The 21,864-nt window shown below is 44.8% G+C and overlaps 1 protein-coding gene and 1 long non-coding RNA gene across 2 annotated transcripts in view; one reads left to right on the top strand and one right to left on the bottom strand.

Moving 5' to 3' along the window:
• ZC3H12B (zinc finger CCCH-type containing 12B) overlaps positions 1-21,864 on the top strand; it is a 66,346-nt gene that overhangs the window by 13,907 nt on the left and 30,575 nt on the right. The gene's annotated exons all lie outside the window — the stretch shown is intronic.
• Positions 994-21,854, bottom strand: LOC140515898 (uncharacterized). Its single transcript, XR_011971182.1, has 5 exons — positions 21,181-21,854; positions 20,887-21,089; positions 20,567-20,698; positions 8,600-8,654; positions 994-4,017 (listed from the first exon to the last, which is right to left on the bottom strand). It is a non-coding gene; the product is annotated as an uncharacterized lncRNA (long non-coding RNA).

Consider the following 21,864-nt stretch of genomic DNA (forward strand, 5'->3'; position numbering starts at 1 on the left):
TCAGAGATGAATGTGATGTGAAAACATAAGTAAGAATAAGATAAAAACATTAAAAGACAGCAACCATGTGAGTTTAGCAATATATTAGCTCCATTTCCAAAGAAGGAAACTGAGATTTAAAGAAGTGACTTGACTTACTAAATGGCAGAGCTGGAACTTGAACCCAGTTCTTCTGACTTGGGTGGAACAAATGCAAGCTTTTGGGAAGCTGAATAAATAAATATTAGTCAAGGATGGATAAATGCCTGAAAGTGAGTGAAGACAATATTATTGCATGGTAAGAAATGATAAAGATTGTGCATTCAGAGAAGCATGGGAAGATTTACATGAACCTAGTAAATTTACCTAGTAAAGTCAGCATGACAAGGAAAATAATCTATACTTTGACTATAACAACCAAAATCCCTAAACCTGAATGATAAGTGATTAGAATGACCAAGCTTGGCCCCAGAGAAGAGATATGAGAGTGCACTTTCCTTCCTTCTTTGCAAGGTGGGGGATTATGGTAGCAGGACACTGTATATAATGTGGAACTTGGGTTGTTGTGTTGGATGAACAATTTTTTTCTCTTTCATTTTAATTCTGTTATAAGGAATGGCTCTCTGGGAAGGGGAGAATGATACATTGAGAGCTATAGGTTAGGTAAAAAGAAAAGATAGCAATAAAAATTGCTTTAAAAAAAGAAAGTGAGCTAAGACACTCTTTCCATAGGTTTTGTGGAAAGAAATAGATTTCAACTTCATATTTATTCATCAAGTAAGATTTGTCACAGACTCGATTATGCTTTCAGAATGGACTTAGCAATTCCAGTGAGTCTGAGATCTCATCAATTGGCTTATTCCTTCCAACCTGTGCATGCCTACTCATCCTCTAGGACTCTTGTCCATATTTTCCCATCATTCCACCATAGATTATGCCAAGCATGCTGGAGCAACCCATCCACATTCACCCCGAAGCTCATCCTCTCTTCTCCAATCCATTGCCTAACGCACCATTCTCTCTCTCTCTCTCTCTCTCACACACACACACACACACACACACACACACACACACACACACACACACACACACACACACACACACCTTCAGTCAATTGGTTCTTTCTCTGCTGCTTATAAACTCACATCTCTGTTCTCCTGTAAATAAAAAACCCACTAGACTGTATATCCCTTTAAACTATTGTTCTCTCTCACTTTCACAGTTTAACACCAAGAATAAGTTGTTTATATGCATCACCTCCACTTCCTCTCCTCCCACTCACCCCTCAAGACCTCTTCACTCACCTGAAAAAGCTCTCTCCAGTGTTATCAATGATCTCCTAATTACCCAATCAGAAGGCTGCAGGCTTTCCTTATTTGACCTCTCTGTAGCATTTGGCATTATTATATCCTTTTTCTGTATAATCTCTGTCTCTTTGTCTCTGTCTCTCTGTCTCTGTCTGTCTGTGTGTCTCTTTCTCAGCTTTCCTCACACTGCTCTCTCAGTCTCCCTCCTATCTGTCTTCCTTCTCAGTCTCTTTTCTTTTGTTGACTTATCATGCCTGTCACACCTTCTCTGCAGAAGAAACTCCCCAAGGCTTGATTGTGGGGCCCCTTTTCATTCTTTCTCTACATTCTCTCATGTGATTGTCTTGTCAGCTCTCATGGGTTCAATTTTGATCTCAATGCAGTTGACTTCCAGATGTATCTATCCAACCCTAACCTCTCTCGAGCTCCACTTGCACATCTCGAGCTACCTGTTGGACATTTTGAGCTGGATTCCTATATGAACTTAACATGTCAAAATTAAACTCCTTATCTTTCCCTCTAGACTATCTCTTATGAACTTCCCTGCATTTCTATCCAAGGCACAACAGTCTACCTAGTCATCCAGGTTTGCATTGTGGAGTCATCCTCATCTTCTCCCCCTTGGGCTCAGTCCCCCACATCTAAGCAGTTGCCTAGATTTGTTGATTCAATTCCCAAACATCTCTGCCATCTGTCCCTTTCCTTTTACATGGCCACCACTTTAATTCAGGACCTTCAAACCTCTTACTTTGATTATCACAACATGCTCCCTCTCTACTGTACTTTCAGGGTCTCTGATATACTCATCAACCTCACTCTTTCCCACTTTTGAACTGAAGCCACCGTGTGTCAAGCAGACCTTGAGTTAGTTGGGTAGGTTTCATAGCACTTCTCTTCCTCTCTGACCTCTGCAGTGATGTTGCTGTATGAGCTGCCATTGTTTTCCAGCCTATATTTCCTGGAAATGAACACAACGATAAAGTTGGCCAAATGTCACATGAATCGATGGAGTGTGCAAGAAAGGCAGGCTGGGAGCCAGTGTGGATGTGAAGCCACCAGGCGATTGCTGCTCTCTTCTGGTCCTCTTTCAATCACTCACTTGGCATTTTTCCATAGACCAAGTTGTCCAGTGGGGGGAGAGGAACTTGATCAGAGGAGTCCCTGATCAATGTAGTGAATTCCCCAGTCAAGAGAGACAGTGGGGCCTAATGGATGGACAGCTGACCTCAGAACCAGGAAGGCCTGGGTTCCAGTCCTGGGCAGGTCACTGAAGCACTCAGTGCTGTAGGTTACTCCCTAAGTTTTTAAATTGCAGAGAAGGGGCTGACCTACATCGGTAGGGGAAGTTTGTCATGGGGAGCTCTTTAAAGAAATGAAGTGATCATGAAGAAGTCAGTTCTTACCCCTATCTTGAGTCAATCACATCAGATCACAGACTATCATCCTTTATTTGGTGGTAACTAAGGGGCAGTTTCCCTGGGGTACAGAGCATGCTCCCTGGCTCCTTGTTGGTAGGACACAGGCAACTCTTAAGGTTTGGCTGAGAGCCAGGGGCTTGGATTCTTGTCAAAGGAGTCACCCCAGTCCATGACCTATAAAAGTGAGCTGGAAGACCAGCTGCTGACTGTCTCCCTCTCACGCTTCTCTTGAACATGGACAGGACACACCAGCATATAGCAGAAGGTGTCTGGATTCAGGGTTGGGAGAAATGAGGGTCCTGTCCCCATGTACAGATTCCACATGCTTTCCAGGAGCAGTTAATGGCAACTTGAAGCAGGCACACACACACACACACACACACACACACACAAGCAGAGGGAGACGTGTTTGTACATAGACCCAGAGGGTAATTCATGGACAATAGTCCTGAACTGCACCCTTCTGTGTAGAGGAGCAATTGTTTTGAATGTCCTGGGCAACAAAATTCCAGATTCTAGCCTTCTAGCTAGAGAAAGAAGGTCTCTTGAGCATCATCATCTTTGGGAGCTGCATCATGGGTAGCCCCAAGTTTGGGAATTTGGGGGTCAGATGTTCTAGAGCTGAGGGTCTTAACCTTTCTATGTCACAGACCCCTTTGGCAGTCTGGTGAAACCTATGAACCCCTTCTCAGAATTAGGTTTTTAAATAATTGAAAGAAATGCTAAATTTCAGTTAGAGGTTAAAGAAAATAAAGAGATCATTTTTTCTCCCATCCAAGCTCCCAGACACCCTGAAATCTATTCGTGGAACCCCTTACCAGGATGAGGACCCCTATTTGAGAGAGAGAAGGGAACTGCCTTATGTAGCATGCTCCTAAGAGAAAAGGGCAGCGGCCTATTTGGAGACAAAAGCCAGTGAATTATTTGGACAGTGCAGGTCTGGTGGGAGAGGGATGGCTCATTATGGAGCTTCCAAACTATGTTTATCTCTTGGGAAGGCTCTAAAGCATAGGGCAGAACATTAAGTCTCGAAGGCAGGGGAAGACTTTGTCAGCTGCTGTAGGAGAGAGGGAGCAGATCATCAAAGGGTTGCCCTAATGGCAACTCGGGTTCAGTTCACTTCTGAGGGGAGCTGATGGACTCTGGAGTGGCCCGAGTGTTTCTCTCTCTGCTCTTTTGCTCCTTGTTTTCTGTATGCTGCTTATACTCCTTCTATCTTCTTCATTTTCTGAGGAGTGAAATAAATGTTGTCTTGTACTTGATGTGGGTTCGGAACCTTGAGTGTTTGTCTGGGAACCGGGAACGTCTTTTACCTGCATTTGGAGAGACCTAGACATGAGCTATACTGAGCTTGATTTTAGAAACTTCCCAGAGCCACTCCAGACGAGACAAAGAACCAAAAAGAATGAGAGCCTTTTGGATTCAGTTCCCAAAAAAGGGACCTTGTCTGTATGTCTTCAGAGGCCTTGAGCCCACCATGGGAGAGGGTCCCTTCCTGGTAACCGTAGAAGTAATGCTTTTCATTTTAAGACCTGTTTAATTTGGTGAATCAAGCAGTCATCCTGGCTGAGTTGGTATTCTTATGTCAAATATTGGAGCCCTGACATTCTCTGTTCTCGAGTCCCTCCCAGCCCTGACAGTCTCGGTTCTATGGTATCTCCCAGCTCTGTCATTCTCTATTCTAAAGCCCCTTTTAGCTCTAACATTCCTTATTCTAAGGTCCCTCCCAGTTCTGCCATTCTCTCTTCTAAGATCCCTCCAAATTCTGACATTCTATGTTGTAAGGCCCACCTAGCTCTAGATCCCTCAAAAGTCTGACACTTTGTATTCTATGTTAGCCACAGGCAAGCAAATGTGCAGATTGAATATAAATACATCTTCTTACCCCCTTGAGATGATGAAAGGATTAATGTCACATGTATAAAGCTCATCGGGAATAAGTAGCTATTTAAACATAATGTGTTGTTGGTATTTTGAACTATAATCGATTGGCATTTAATGGAGGGAAGGAAAGAAGGTGTGTGAGCAGCTAATTATCTATTCATTGGACCCACAAATTCTCCCATGCTACATATTTGTTCCAGGCTCTTCTTACAGCTGTTTCTCCCCTCCCTCCCTGTCTCCTCCCATCCTCTCTCACAAGATGGAAAAGGTAGAGGATTTATCTTGGGGTTATCTCCCTCTCTCAGTAAAGTGGCTGGTTGCTGTCCCAAGGTGTCATAGCAACAAAACAGAATGCAATATTAGTGGAGACTGTAGTGCTGGAAATGCTTCGTGATAATAGTAGGAGAAAACCAGTAGCTTCTGGGAAATGCAGGAGTTAGATGGAAAGCAGCCCCAGTTCCACAGTGTTCTTAGATGAATGAGCTGTGAAAGAGGCTAAGCTTTTTAGAGTCAATGTCTAGTCACCTTAACAAAGCTTTAATCTGGTCCTAATGAAGGCATTTGAATCATGACATCCAAGCAAGCATCACAGCCAGATAAACTTCAATACAGCCAATGTCGGCACTAGGAAGGGCCTCCTAAATCAGAATGCAGCCCCCTCTTTTTCAAGATAGAACAGTAGGATTTTTATTTTGTTAAATTATGTTCCCATTCTCTGGGAAATAAGCCTAGCTGGTTTAGAGAGGAGACTCATGGGCTTCATTTCATCCTGACTCAAGAGTCAGAAGAGGAAACTAAGGCCCAGAAAATCAAAATGACTTGCCTAAGGGCACAGATTAGATCCTAGCTCTAGAAGGAGAGTAATCCTCAAAGGTCATCTGGTTCCACTCCCTCATTTTGCAGAGGAGGAAACTGAGACTGGGAGCAAGAAAGGGCCATGTCCAAGATCACGTCAGTTCTCATATTCTTCTGTGTGATTGCCTACTAGTTGGATTAAGTGGTCTCTGAAGTTCCTTCCAGCTCTGAAATTATGATATAATGACCAGGGCTCCAAGTCTTCTCTCTCAATCAATAAGCAGGTATTCCTTGTGCACCTTCTATGTTAGTCTATTTTGGCTTGTATGGACAAATTCTGGGAGATGAGACTGGAAAGCTAGGACCATATTGTGGAGAGCTTTGAATGCCAAGCAAAAGTATTGGAACTTTATCCCAGAAGCAGTGAGGAACCACTGAAGGTTTGCCATGGTTAGAACTGTGCTTCATGAAAATCAATTTAATAGCACATACAGAAATAATTGGACCCAGAGAGAACAGGTATGAGGTCAGATAGGAGCTGTAGCAACAGTTCAGGAGAAAGGTATATGAGGAACTGCACAAGCGATGGGAGCAGAAAGGAGAGGACAGAAGTGAGATAAGCTGAAGAACTAGAAGGGATCTGATTCAGTAACAGATATATTGGTCATGATAGGACATGGGTGAAGGAGGATGGCATGCAGCTGAAAGAGTGTCGGGTTTGGAGCCAAATGACCTGAGTTTGAATCCCAGCTCTGTCATTTATTACTCCAGTGACCATGGGCAAGTCATTTCTTCCCTGGGCCTCAGTTTCTTACTCTGTAAAATGAGGGGATGGACCAGATAACCTCTATGGTCCCTTCCAACTTGACATCTAGGATCCTATGTGTTACTGTGGGCAAGTCACATCCCTTCTTGGGCCTCAGTTCCTTCCTCTGTAAAATGAAGGGATTGGACCAGATGGCTTCTGAGGTCCCTTCCTTCTGTAATTCTGAAGTGATGCCAACATTGGAAGCCCAGGTGAGTTGGAGAGTGGGGTTGCTGTCAGCAGACATGGGATGGGTACAGTGATGACAGAACTAGGAGGTTGTAGAGATAGAAATGATGGATCTTGAGCATTTGATAGAATTTGATTGGTTTGATTGAGATGACTTTATGGTGTGGAGCCTGGGCAACCTGAAGGCCATAAATGGGGAAGTCAGGAAGAACACGTTTGGGAAGGGAGATGATGAGTTCATCTTAGGGCATACTTAGCATGCCTTAAAGTACCCAGCAGGCCATTAGGATCTGCAGGAGGCCCCCTTCCAGGCCCTGGCTAGGGACTCCTTCCCAGAGAATTGGTCTCCAAGTAGGTGATCGTTGAAACTGTGAAAGTGAATGAAGGCAAAAGAGATGGAGAATGTGTGATAGGGAAAGGAAGAAAAACAGGGGCAAGGTAGAAAAGGACCTTAACTGCCTAGAGGCAGTAGGGGTCCATTGAAGGATTGTGAGCAGGAGAGGGACATGATCAGAGCTGGGTAGCATAGGGAACCTGATCTGGCAGCATGTACAGGACACATTGACAGGAGGATAGCCTAGAGGCAAGAAGACCAGTTAAGAGGCTGTCCCAGTAGTGCTGGTAAGAGGTGATGCAAATCCACCCTAGAGCAGTGGCAAAAGGTACCACAATAGAGTAGAAGGGCCCTAATCTCAAAGGCCAAAGACCTGGTTGCCATTTACTAACTACTCATGTTCCATGATCTTCCATGGACTGTCTACCTCTAATGGCACATCTTCCATTTCTTGGCCTTTTGAACCTGGTCAAGTTGCTTCCCCTCTCTGAACCTCAGTTTCCCTATGGGGCTAATAATCCTTGTGCACATCATCTCCCAGGATTGTTGTGAGAAACAGGCTTTGGAAACAGAGCAATGGGAGCTCATGCTATCAGGATGTCAAATCTATAAGTAAGAAAAGAGGTGAGCTGATTGCATAGGAGGTATTTCTTATTTCCTGTGTTTTCAAGTTCGTTGTACACTTTGTTTTACCCCCTTCATTTTATAGCAAATGAGGTAAGAGAAAATGCAGTGAGCTGATTTGGCTGCAGTCACTCTCTTCCTTCACAATTCTGTTGACACAGCTGCTTTGGCCTGACCCGGGGAGAAAAGAGGCCTCTAGGCTACTTGACTATGTTGGTACCCTGGTGTAACCGAGTGGAAAGCAGAGCAGAGGAGCAGTCCCCCAAGCCTTTCTCCCCCGATAGCTGCTCCCCACTGCTGTGATGTCCCCACTCGCCCTGGTGCTTTGGGAACTCGGATAGCAAGAAAGGGTCATTGTGAGGGAAAAGATGAAAGGATTCATGGATCAGGTCAGTAAGGGCAAGGGTGGGGATGGGAATGTGCACAAGCAATGTTGGTAGAGTGGAAAAGCACCACCCTTATTAAGTCAGAAGACCTTTGTTCCCATCCCAGCTCAGCTGCAGCCTCACTAGGTGATCTTGGCCAAGTCCCCACCTTCTCCTGGTCTCAGTTTCCTATTTTCGACAATGGAGCTTATATTTGTCTGACCTACTTCACAGGGGATTTGTGAATTTCCCTATGTGTAAAATGAAAGGATTGGACTCAACATGTTCTATGATCCCTTCCAATTCGGAAATTCTATCACCCTATGAGTAGGCAGGCACTGTGGGGTCATCCTGTCACTTCCTTGGGCCTCAGTTTCCTCCTCTGCAAAATTCAGGCTTTAAATCTATGATTGCATGATTCTTTCATCATTCAAAAGTGATGCCAATGTCACAAAAGTGATGGGGGGAATAGGGCTGCCATTAACAAATAGAGGCTGGTGATGGTAGGAACAGCAGATGAGGGAAATGCAAGGCTGTAGAGGTAGAATCCATAGGACTTGGGCAACTGATCGGCCATAGAGGGAGGAGGAATTGGAGATTCCTAGAGGATTGTAGAAAGAGCGCTGGTCCATTGAGTCCCAGCTTTGCCACATCCTGGATGCATGGGTCTGGGAAAGTCATTTCCTTCTCTGCTTCCCAGTTTCCTCCTCTGTATGATGGGATAACACTTACCCCAACTATGTTCCCCACTATTGCAAAACTGATAACATCCTGGTAAAAGTGCTTGCTGAGTCCCTTTCAGTGAGCCTTGAAAGAGTGGGGAGAACTGGAGAGATACTATAAGATTGGAAATGGGAAAATGTCAAAATTCTCCCCCTCGAGGAGGCCAATGAGCTTACCTTGTACTCCGGACCAAAATGTAGAATATTAAGGACATAATCAGCTAGTGCCCATCTAGAAGAGGAAAGTCACATTTCAGCTTCATCCAGAAAATATCCTGCCATGCTAACCACATTCCTTTCTTTGGACAGTAGACTGATACATGAGCAGACAGGTATGGATCTAGTTTACCTAGATTTTAGCCAGATACTTGACAAAATCACCTGATTTACAGAAAAGATGGAAACTAGATGACAGTACAGTTAGTCCAGGTCAGAACTGGTCGAATGACTGGACACAAAGGTCCTTAATGGTTTGTTCAATGCCAATTTGGAAGAAGCTCCCCGGTGGAGTGCCTTAGAGATCTATGCTTAGTCCAATGCTCTGTAATATTTTTAGCAATGGCATGATTTTCTTTTTCTTTTAATTTGTGCTGGCACAATGGCTAAGGGTAAAGAGTCAAAAAACACAACACAACAACCACAACCTAACAACAATCAAACCAATGATGTTAAAAGATGACATTTCCATCACTCCATCAAGGGTGTATGGTTTTGGTGGAGTGGGAACTTACCCCACCAACACAGCTCTCAACTCATCTATAACTTAAAGTCTTAGAAAGTAGCCTGAGGCTCATAGGAACTTCAACAACTTGTTCATGGTCATATAGTTAATTAGTGTATAAGAAGTGGAATGGGAACTCAAGGCTTCCTGGCTCTGAGAAGGGAGGTGATTCTCTCCACTACGCTAGTCTTAGGAAAGAAATCAACTTCACAAGTAGCAAATGGAAGGGACATGACACTAGCTCATCTGAAGAAGATCTGGGGTTTTAGTGATGAGTGGAAAGCTCATGAGGCCATAGGACAATATGGGTGGGGAGAGTGGCAGTGTCCAGGAAGGTTGAGGGAGCTTTTAGGCTTCTCCTTGGTCAGAACCACATTGGAAGTATCACATTCACTTCTGGGCACCACATTTCCCCTCCCTGGTGATCTTCACACAGACACCGGATGACCACTTGCTGGTGTCGTCAGAAAGGGGATACATGGTCAGGCGAGTGGTAGACTACATGGCCTCTGAGGTTTCTTTCAGCTCAGAGATTCTGGGATTCTGTGAAGTATCATGGAAATGTGAGTTCTTTATTTCTCTTGGGTGGATTTCTTTCCCTGAGGCAGACCCCCAACCCTCTTATACTATAGTAAATAGTTCTATGAGCTACTATAGCCCAAACCATCCCACACCTCTGGTCAGCCTTCTGGTAATGAGCCTCTCTGAATAAAGTCTCCCACATGGAAGGCACTGAATCAGTATCCATTGTTTAGAACTGGGAGGTCCCTCAAAGGCCATCAACTTCAACCCCCTCTTCTACAGAGGAGGAAACTGATGCCCTGAGAAGGGAAGGGACTTGCCTAAGGTCACACATAGGATCCCAGAGCTTTGTTTTACAGAGGGGGAAACTGAGGCTCAGCAAAGACAAGTGACTTGTTCAGAGCCCCACAAGTAGTAAGCATCAGAGACACTGAATTAACTAGCCTGGTCCTTGAACTTAGTAGGAGCTTCCCAGAGTTCCAGCCCCATTGGCATCATTCTCCAGAGGCCCCTTTATGCTACTGGGCAACATCAGTCTTGCTGTTATTCTCCACATGGAACAATGTGCTGATAGCACTTTGTCACCCCAAACCACTATGTGCATTTCTGTTATCATTCTGTACTTCCTTTCTGAATTATTATTATTGCTAGCACTGCTAACTCTCCCCACACATAAAACGCCCTGGCTCGGTTGACGTGACTGCTTCGATGTGCTCCTGCCACTGCCTGACATTCTTTGTCCTTAATGTTAAGGGAACTGAAGCCCTCACTGCTCTCAACCAAATCAAATTCAGATCTACCCAACTGAAGATGTTAAATAGGCAAAATTCACCACCATCTAAATTATTAGTTATCAAAGATGTCTTGCGTTGAAAAACAAGACTTTCACAAATTCTGTTTTAGAGATGATTCACTGGTTATAATCTATAGCTGAGCAACCATTGAACTGGAAGAAAGAAGCCGACAGAATCCTTCCGTGCATATTAGCTCCAGCCTACAAGAAATGAGGCAAAAGAAAAATGAGATTTTTTTCCACCACAATTTCGTGTCCAACTTTACATGAAAGACACCACACTTCTTCCTAATGTGACTTTCTTGCTCTGACAAATGTTGTAGGCTGTAGCCCTTTCTCCACTTGGTAGTATGTATTGGCATGTTTTTGAGGCTCACAGATCTCATGATAATGTGGTTAATGATTTGCTGGTCTCAGTGCTGGTCATCTTGAATAAATTCATTTTCTGGCCAGTGAAGATTAGCCAGAAAAACTTGATTTCAAAAAGTATTTCTAAAGTGTATCCGTGTATTTCCCTGCCTTAGTAAGTATAGTATAGCAAACCTAAGGCAGGTTTAGTATAGTGAGAAGAGTCAAAAGACCTGGATTCTGATTCTGGCTTTGCTGCTTACTGCCTGTGTAACCATAGATAATTCACTTTCCCCTGAGTCTCTTCATCTGCAAGAGAAAGAGGTTGGACTAGATAATTATGAAGAGCCCTGCCAATTCTAAATCGTGTGATCTGATGCTTTGACAGTGCCTCAAAATCATTGCTCTGAACTTTGTCCATTCACTTAAAAAATAGCTATTGAGCACCATATGCTCAATAGAAGCAAGGCCCAATGCTGAGGACTACAGGAGATGCCAAGATGAGTCACACAATTCTTGTCGTCAAAGCTACAATCTAGAAGAGAGGGCTAAAGGGAGCACACAGATAGCTCTAATACAAGGTAGGTTGGCCAGATGCCTGTTGCGTAAATGCAGTGGAGTGGCAGACGAGGGGGGGGGGGGGGGGGCTGTCTGCTCCAGAGGGGACGAGCTGACACTGAAGTTGGACTTTAAAGGGTGGGAAGGGCAGTCCATGGAGGGAGAGGGTTCAGGGCAGGGGAGGGCAAAAATGAACAGTTGACAATAACAGTCAAGTCTGAAGAAAAAGGTCAGTGCGTAAGAGGGGAAAGTGTGAAATAATGATTTTTCTTTTCTTTTTGTAAATGGTATTTTATTTTTTCCAATTCCACGTAAAGCTATTTTTCAACATTCGTTTTTTATAAGGTCTTGAGTTCCAAATTTTTCTCCCTCTCTCCTTCCCTTCCCTTCTCCCCAAGACGGCAAACAATCTGATAGAGGTTATACATGTAAACATATTTCCACATTAGTCATGTTGTGAAAGAAGAAACAGAACAAAAGGGAAAAACCACAAAAAAAAAAGTGGAAATAGTATGTTTTGATCCGCATTCAGATTCTGTAGTTCTTTCTCTGGAGGTGGATAGCATTTTCCATCTTGAGTTTTTTGGACTTGTCTTGGACAGAGATGGGGAACCTGTGGCCTCGAAGCCATATGTGACCTTCTAGGTCCTTGGGTACAGCTTTTTGACTGAGTCCAAGTTTTACAGACCAAATCCTTTTATTAAGGGGATTTATTCTGTGAAGTTTGGATTCAGTCAAAGGGTCACACTTGAGAACCTAGAGGGCCACATGTGGTTTGGAGGACTCAGGTTCTCCACCCCTGGTCTTGGATCCTTATATTGCTGAGAAGAGCTGAGTCAAGTGTGAGATCATGTTAAACAGTTAGGTTGGAACCAGATTGTGAAGGGCCTTGATTTTAAAATTTACCAGAATGGGAGTTTGAGACTAGAGGGGGCCACAGAAGGTTTTTGAGTAGAGGAGTGACTCAGAGTAGTGAATTAGGAAATCAGCAAATCAATTAAGTACCTCCTACGGATGGGGGGGCCCTTTGCCTAGGAAGATTATGGAGAACCTTGAATAACTGTCTGAGAAGTCTGAACATTATTCTAGGGACAACAGCCAACCAATCACTGCAGAGTTTTCTATCAGGGTTTTCCCTGCCTTGAGTTTTGAGAGATAATTCAATCCTACCACCACCACCCTTCTGCCTGATTAAAGAAAAAAATAAGCTCTTTGCTTCTCACTTAAAGCACCTTGATCGATCTTTCCATGGCCAGGTAAACTCCATAGTACAGGTGATGAGCAGAAGAAGTAAATTAGAGAAAGGCAAAAGTCCACATGGGATGAGGTCCATATGTCACTATGTCACAGTTGTCACTCTGACATAGAGGTATGAGGAAGGCAGTCCAGTTGGTGGGGAAAGGTGGATGAGAATGCAGAATGGAGGATGATGAGGAGCCTGATGAAGGGAAAAGAGCTTGTTTGTAAAATGATGGACTTGGCCTTGATCTCTAAGTGAGCTTTGAGTCCTAAAGCTGATGCTTTTCTGAAAGTCAGGCTGCCAAAGTTGGTCTTTCTCTTGTAGGTCCCAGGGAGTCTTTGAAAGGTTGTTGAGCAGAGCAATGATGGCATCTAAACTGTTCTTAAGGAAGGCTAATCTGGCAGCAGGGTACAGGATGCATTGAAGGGGAAAGACTAGGCAGGGAGACCAGGTAGGAGGCTAGTCCAGCAGCACAGGTTAGAAGAGTTGAGCTGGAGCTGACAGGGTGGCAGTATGAGAAGGAAGTGGGAGAGCTTGGGGCAGAGCCAAGAAGGCAGAGAGAAGCCAGGAAGTGGGAGGGCTTGTTTTCTTGGCATTTGCCTTTCTCCTCAAACTGAAATGCTGGAGGGATGGAAGGATTCTGAGTAGCTGGGGGTTCTTCTACCTTAAGTTATGCAACAAAGTTGAGCAGCCAATGAGAGCCTGTTACTCTCTTGGTTTGGGTTACCTTGTAAAAGAAGATCCCTTGTAATCTCCTAGACATAGAAGGTAAACCCAATGTCCAGAAAAAGAAAACTTTCACCATGATCAATTTTTGAGAAGAAGACTCCATCAGCGAGCATTTATTAAGTTCTTGCTGTATCCCAGGCCCTGTGCTAGGTGCTGGGGGAATGGGGAGTGGCCTTGGGATTTTTTTGGTATAGAAAATTCCCACATGAGGGGACTTCTCCCACCAATGCAAGTGGGAGCCTTCTTAGAGATACTTGGAGCATTAAGAGGTTCAGGTGCCCTGTCCAAGGTGCCACAAGATGTGTCAAAGGTAAGCAGGGCTCCCTGCCTCTGAGGCTGAGGTTTGCTCTCTATCCCTGGGAATGCAAAATTCAAATGAAACAGTCTGAGCCCTTGACGTACTCACTTTCTAGAGAAACACTGGATTTGTCACCCAAAAAAAGTAGTGGTAGTAAATTAAACAAAGATGGTGTTTCATTTTAGAATTTGAATAGCTGTGGATCTAACTTGCTAATGTCTCCACTGGTTGTATTTGGAGTCAGGAGACCTTCCTTGGAATCCCAATTCTTTTGAGTTGAATTGCTTTTCAATTCTATCATACTCTTCATGACCCCATTTGGGGTTTTCTTGCAAAGATGCTGTACCGATTTGCCATTTTCTTCTCCAGCCTGTTTTCCAGATGAGGAAACTGAGGCCACCAGGGTTCAGCGACTTGCCTAGGGTTACCCAGCTAGTAAATATCTAAGGCCAGATTGGAACTCAGGAAGAGGAGCGTTTCTGCTTCCAGGCCCAGCACTCTATCCACTGCATCGCCACCTAGTTTCCCAGTTCTACTACTACTATACCTGTGTGACTTTGAGAAAGACACTCTTAGTTTCTCCCTCTATAAAATTAGAGGATTGGATTAGACATTCTCTAAAATTCTTTTCACAATTTTTTAAAATGAATGTTAAAAATAAATAAATATTTTTAAAAATAGAGAAAAGAAAAGAAATATTTTTGCATGATTTCACATGTGTAAGTGATAGCACATTTCTTTCCTTCTCCATGGGTGGGAGAGGGACAGGATGGAGGGAGAGAATTCAGAATGCAACATTTTTTTTAAAAAGAATTTTTAAAATAAGTGATAAGGTTTTTTAAAAGAGTAAAATGCTTTCCAGATTTAAAACCTAAGAATCTTGTTTGATATGTTGATTCAAATCCAGGCTCTGATACTTTGTGGTTCTCAGAAAGTCACTTCCCCACTCTGGGTCTCAGTTTTTTCATCTGTAAAATGGGCATAAAAATATGAGTATTCTCTATTGCAAAAATTAAATCAGGTGATATAAGCATAGTATATTAAGGAACACTATGTCAGTAGGAGTTGTTGCTAGATGATACAGAGGTATGAGCAAGAAATTGTAGACAGCTCAAAGACAATTTACCTCTTCAAGTTGTTTGTAAGTATTCCAAAGCTAGTAAAACAGACAGATTGAAAAGTTACCTTTAGTTATTGAAAGTGAAATTAATTACTTGTTGAATACATTATGGATATCTTTGTTCTCAGGTAGTCTAGTTACTTATTTAGCATAAATGCCTTTCCAGGAAAAGAACTGATTCATTATTTTTTCACCTCACCAGAGTTTGCAAGAATAAAGAAATGTCATACCCAGGGCCTCAAGTTGTAGAACTATCAAAAGACTCCGTGGTATAAAAGCAATTACATAAAATGTTGGGCATCAGTGCACTAAAGACATTGTTTTTCCTCTTAGTAATGACTATTGTGCAAAATCGGCTTCTCCAAACAAGTTGCCAGCCAGGAGCTCCAGGCAAATGTCTGAAGGCAGCCTCGGCCCCTGGGCCCTGGGGTGACTCACCAGAAACTGCTTTAACCCAGCTCACTGGTTGGCCAGAAGCCACAAATGCAGCCAGGCTCCGGCAACTCTGATCATTCGAATCAACTTGAATTGATGCAGTGGCTTAGGGAATGAATGTGTCACAGGCTGCGAGCATATGGGGCCCAAGGAGCCTGCTAGGAAGAGTAAACAGAGAATGACAGCACAGAGGTGGAAGTAATTGTAAACCATCCAATCGGGGGACCCTGAGAAGAGAGGATGTCCTACTGGGGGTGGGGGTGGGGCTTGTAATTGATAATGTGGCAGTTTCAGAGCTGGGAGGGCCCTCAGAACAGGGGATGTCAGAGCTGAGAAGGGCCCTCAGAACAGGGTATGTCAGAGCTGGGAAGGGCCCTCAGGACAGGGGATGTCAGAGCTGAGAAGAGCCCTCAGAACAGGGGATGTCAGAGCTGAGAAGGGCCCTCAGAACAGGGCATGTCAGAGCTGGGAAGGGCCCTCAGGACAGGGAATGTCAGAGCTGGGAGGGGCCCTCAGAACAGGGGATGTCAGAGCTGAGAAGGGCCCTCAGAACAGGGTATGTCAGAGCTGGGAAGGGCCCTCAGGACAGGGGATGTCAGAGCTGAGAAGGGCCCTCAGAACAGGGTATGTCAGAGCTGGGAAGGGCCCTCAGGACAGGGGATGTCAGAGCTGAGAAGGGCCCTCAGAACAGGGTATGTCAGAGCTGGGAAGGGCCCTCAGGACAGGGGATGTCAGAGCTGGGAAGGGCCCTCAGGACAGGGAATGTCAGAGCTGGGAGGGGCCCTCAGAACAGGGGATGTCAGAGCTGAGAAGGGCCCTCAGAACAGGGCATGTCAGAGCTGGGAAGGGCCCTCAGAACAGAGGATGTCAGAGCTGGGAAGGGCCCTTAGAACAGGGCATGTCAGAGCTGGGAGGGGCCATAGGACAGGAAGTATCAGAGATGGACAAGATCTTAGAACAAAGAATGCCCAAATCTCATCCCAGCCCTAAGTTCTTCTGATGAAAAAGTGAAACCCAGAGCAGAAAAGTGACCTGCTTAAATCCCACAACTTTTTTTGGAGCACAGCTGAGGCTAAATTCAATGGGATTGTTCAGTGGAACTCCCCACGTCCTTCCTGCTGGCCATGCCTGAACCCCTCTCCACCCTATCTACCATCTCCTCATTCCCCCACATCCCCACTCCCACCTTCCAATCTTCTCATCCTCCTAAACTCCTCATCTCCCACATCCCCACTCCCACTCCCCCAATCTCCTTACCCCTCATCTCCTCCCCCCATCCCCACCCCCAATCTCTCCACCCTCAGGGCCCAGGAAGTCAGGTATCCCTAATTTAATAATTTTGGGATATATTTGCATAGCACTTTCTAAGTCATATCATTGCCCCCTTAGGATATCCTTATGGATGACAAATAATTACAAAGATTATTACACCCTCCCTTTTTTTTTAAGCGGACCTGTGGTTTCGTTGCTATTAGAGAACCCTGGGTGAGAAAGCACCCTCTCCCAAAGCAGATCAGCCCTTGTTCTATAGCTTCTGGGTTTAAGGAGTAGCCTAGAGGCACTGAGGAGGCAAGTGACTTGCCCAGAGTCACATAGACAGTGAGTTACAGTTAGGACTTGGACCCAGGACCTTCTGACCTGGAGACCAGTTCTTTATCCACTATACCAAATTACCTCTCCACTTTCATTTTACAGTTTAAGAAACTGAGGTACAGAGACATTGAAAAGCTAGAAAACATCCAGAGGAGAGCAGGCAGGGTCAATCATTAGACATTCATTAAGCACTAGGACAGGGACAAGCCTCAAGTTCAGGCCACATCTGGACCAGCTGAAGGAACTGAGGATGTTTGGCCTGAAGAAAAGACTGGAGGAAGGAGAAGGCAGAGCAAAGCATACAATACGAGTCTTCAAGAATTCGAAAGACTAAGCTGAAAATGAAGAGAGAGTTAAATAAAAAAGGAAAAGAAAGAATTTGAAAGACTGTCCTGTGGGGGAGGTATTTGACTTGTTGACCCTATAGGGCAGAACCAGGAGCTGTGGATGGAAGAGGCAAAAAAGCAAATTGAGGTTTGAAGTCTGAAAAAACTTCCTGACAATGTGAATTATCCCAAAGTTGAGGGGGCTGCCTCCCTGGAGGTCTCCAAACAGAAGCTAACTGTGCATGTGTTCATCCTTCGTTGCCGAAGAAGACCATGCCATCAGAGAAATGATGACATGACTTGCACTTGACTTTGTTTTGAGTGAGGTAGGGCTGTGCAGGGTCACCAGCCTCACTTCTCCTCCAGAGCCATCTGAATCCAGTGACCAGATATTCATCAGGATGACTGGAGATGACCCTGGATGAGGCAATTGGGGTTAAGTGACTTGCCCAAGGTCACACAACTAGTGAGTGTCAAGTGTCTGAGGTGAGATTTGAACTCAGGTCCTCCGGACTCCTGCACTGGTGCTCTATCCACTGCACCATCTAGCTGCCCCAAACAGAGGCTAACTAACCTCTTGCTGGATACATTGGAGAGGGCCAGATGGCCCTGAAGGTCCCTTGCAACTTTTACAAATTGGGTGATTCTGCAAAGGCAGGGTAGAGTAATAAGGGCATAGAATGCTGGGGTTGAGTCGAGAAGACCTGGGTTAGAGCCATTGCCTGGAAACTGTGTCCGCCTCCAGTCCTCAATTTCCTCATCTGAAAAATGGAGATAATAATACCTCTGGCTCTTCTTTCATGGGGCTGTTGTCCAATAGGATAATGGATGTGGAATACTTTGTAAGTTTAAAAAGCCCTGTGTTCAGCTTTATTGTGGTTCTTATGGTGGCAAGGGGTGGGGCAGTGATCACACTGGAGCACAGCCAGGATCCAAAAGGATAGCCCAGACTTATTAAGATGGCGTTCAGTAGGGAAAAGTGTAAAGTCTACCCCAAAATCAGCTTTGTATGTATGAGATGGCGGCAGTGTGAACAGACAGCAATTCGTCTGAAAAGGATCTGGAGGTTTAAGTGTACTGCAAGCCCAATGTGGATCAGTAGTTGATATAGCATTCAAGAAGACAAAAGCAATCTTAGGCTGTTTGAAGAGAAGGCAAAGCTTCCGGGATTAAGGCGGTGATGATCCCACAGTCCTCTGCTTTCTCAGACCTTATCTAGAGGATTGAGTTCAGTTCCCGAAACCACAGGTTAAAAAGGACGTCGATCAGCTGGAGTGTATCCAGGGAAAGACAACCAGCATGGTTAAGGGCCTTCCTTGGTCTATGACATATGAGGTTGGTTGAAGTAACTGGGTATATTTAGCCTGGGGAAAGAAAGATTCAGGGGCAACATGATAGCTGTGTTCAAGCATTTGAAGGGCTGTCATGTGAAGGAGGGATTAGCCTGGTTCTGGTGGCCCCAGAGGGCGGAACTAGGAGCAAGGGGTGGAAGGTGCCGAGGTCGGGAAAGAACAGCTGGAAAATCTGAGCTGGCCCCAGATGGAATCGCCTGCCTCGAGAGGTGGCGGCTTCACCCTCGCTGGAAATCTTCAGGCCTAGGCTGGAGAACCACTTTTCGGGTATGTTGTCGTAGGATTTCCTTTCATGGATGGATTGGACTAGTTCCCTTCCAGCTTTTGAATCCTAGGATTGTGCGGTTGGGGGATTTTCTTATTGAGTGACTCACTCGAGGTCACACAGCTAGTAAGTAATATCCTGGTCTGAGACCTTTCTGACTCAAAATCAAATGGATTTCCCACAAGACAATGCCTTGGGGCTCAAGAATTGCAAGCCAGCATTACTTTGGAAGTATTGACTCCTAGAATCAGAGAATATCAAAGCTCAAATTGATCTTAAAGGTCATCAAATCCAACCCTTTTCATTTTACAGATGGAGAAACTGAGGCCCAGAGGAGGTAAATGACATGCCCAAAGTCATAAGATCATGGAGCTAGGATTAAAAGTGACCATATAGTCTGATCCTTTTATGTCACAGAGTAAGAAACTAAGATGGAGGGGAGGGAAGGGGAGTGACTCACCCAAGGTGATACAGCTTCTGTGTAAAGAACAGGTCTTGTGACTTCAAAAATTCCTCTTTTCGAAGCAATTCCTTCATGATCTCAAACCTACCCTCCTGGATTTGCTGGGAATCATTCATATTTGGTTGAGAAACCACCAAATGTATGGAGGAGCCCTAAGCAGTCAGCTGATTCCCCAAGCCACTCTGCCTGAAAACCCTTTCATTTCAATGAGCCTTGCACCCTGTTGGGGTTCCCCACCCCCACCCAAGTCACAGGTCCTTTGCCATCAATTACTTTCTGGTCCTCTCGGGAATAATCAGAATTGGCTCAGTCCTGGTGGCCTTTGAGCAGGATAGTACTTTTTCCTCTGCTTTTATACAAGATAAGCTTTGCAAATGTAACTGGTTCCATCCAAGTAGCATTTAGAAAGCACCTACTGTGTATCAGGAGTTATGCTAAGTGTTGGAGACATAATAATCTTACCACCAGGTCCCCAGTTAAGTGTGGTGCCAGGTGTGATAAAGTTGAAGAAGAGATTTAGGTAAGTACTAGGAGAAATCTGAGGTGAGAGGGAACTCAGAGGACATGAGTTTGAGTTCCAGCACTGCTTCTCTCTTTGTGCCTCAGTTTCCTTATCTATAAAATTAAGCTAATGATATTTGGTAGCATGGTCATAGTGGGCAGTGAGCCAGCCTTAAAATCAGGAAGATCTGAGTTCCAGTTCTGCCTTTGACACATGCTGGCTGTGTGACCCTGGACAAATCACTTAACCTATTAATGCCCCAGGCATATCTTAAGACTAGAAATTTCAGAACAGATGACCACTGGCTTTGGTAGAGGAAGCTTCCCCCCCCCAAAAAAAAACAAATCTCTTTTTATCTCTTAGGGTTGTAAAAGGGAAAGTGTTTCGTAGTCTTTACAAAGCTGTGTAAAAGTAAGATTCTTTTTATCTCATTAGGTCAATCTATCCATCACTAAGTAAGCAAGCATTTTTAAAACCACCTACTGTGTGCTAAGTGATGAGGAAACAGATAAAAATGAAACAATTCCTGATAACATCGGTGTGTCTCTGACTCCTTCCTGGCCAAGTCACTTGGCTTCTCAATATCCCAGGTCTAACACCCTAAACCTTAGGGTGGGTGCTATCTGCATTAGTGGAGGGACTTCTCACATCAGGAGTTCCCAACACCATTGGTCCAAAATATATGTACATATACATACATATACATACACATATATACACATGTGTGTATATATACATACACACACGTGTGTATACCTACTTTAGACAAATGATGCCTCAACCTCCTAGAGTGGAAATGACTTGCCCAAGGTCACATAGCTAGAAAATGATGGACCCAGGAAGATTTCCAACCTGTAGCATTATTGATTTATTACTCACCACAATATATGATGTTGCTGGGAAGTACCTTTTGTCTTGAAGGATTCAGGAATGATGTAAAAACCAGATCTGCTCATGAAACTCCCAAACTTGCCACAGCAGTCCAGCTGCTGTTGAGACAGAGCAGAGCAGCTGTGGGAAAAAAAGCGAGAGAAAGACAATTGCACCCCAGTCTGAGGAAGGAAGTCTAAACAAACACTGTGTTGTTTGAAACAATGGAGAGAATCTAAGAATTCTGGGAGTAGGGTCCCCCCCAGAGGCCTCCCAGTGTGGCTCAAACCCCCCACCAGTGTGGCTCATCCGCCCCCAGTGTGGCTCACCCTCTCCAGTTTGGTTCAGGGCATTTGTTTCCCAGCACATCTCCCATTTGTTCCTGGAGGTCTCTGAGGCTAGCCCAGCTAGCATTGATGGATGACATCACGAAGGAGGTTCCTGAGCTCGCTGGACCCTGCTGTCTAGCTCAGTCCAAGGATTTCCAGCGGCTTTTGTCATAGAGGAATGGACTTCACCCTTCCCAAAGCCCCTGTCAGGAAAGTTTCTGAATTGACAGGCACACATACACACACACACACACACACACACACACACGCAAGCAGACTCACCAGTGTTCTTACCTAAAAGGACGATAAGTTTGCTGATTTTTAAAAGTCATGAGACATTCACTCACTCCTTTTTCCTTTGACCTGGAAGGATGAGATGATAACAGGCAAATTCTCCTATGGTTCTCTACTGTCTGAAAGAGATGACTTCAAGAAAGAGACAGAGAGAGGGAAGGAGGAAAGGGAGAGACAGAGAGGAAGGGAGGGAGGAGAGGGAGACAGGGAGAGCAACAGACAGAAACAGAGACAGGGAGGAGAGGGAGAGAGAAATAGAGAAGGAGAGATAGGAAGAGGAGAGATGCAGACAGAGAGGGAGAGACAGAACAGAGAGACACAGGGAGGGAGGAAAGGGAGAGAGAAACAGAGAGATACAGAAAGAGGGAGAGGGAGATAGAACAGAGAGAGGGAGAGAAAGAGGAGAGGGAGAGAGACGTAGAGAAGGAAGAGAGGGAGACAGAAAGAGGGAGAGGAAAACAGAACAGACAGAGAGGGAGGGAAGAGAGGGAGAGAGACAGAGAGAGGGAAGGAGGAGAGGGAGAGAGACAGAAGGAGGGAAGGAGGAGAGGAAGACAGAAACAGAGGGAGATACAGAAAGAGGAAAACAAAACAGAGACAGAGAGAGGGAGGGAAGAGAGGGAGAGAGACAGAGGGAGGGAAGGAAGAGAGGGAGACAGAGAGAGGAGGGGGAGACAGAGAGAT

Source organism: Notamacropus eugenii, chromosome X, assembly GCF_028372415.1.
Source record: "Notamacropus eugenii isolate mMacEug1 chromosome X, mMacEug1.pri_v2, whole genome shotgun sequence".
Lineage (NCBI taxonomy): Eukaryota > Metazoa > Chordata > Mammalia > Diprotodontia > Macropodidae > Notamacropus > Notamacropus eugenii.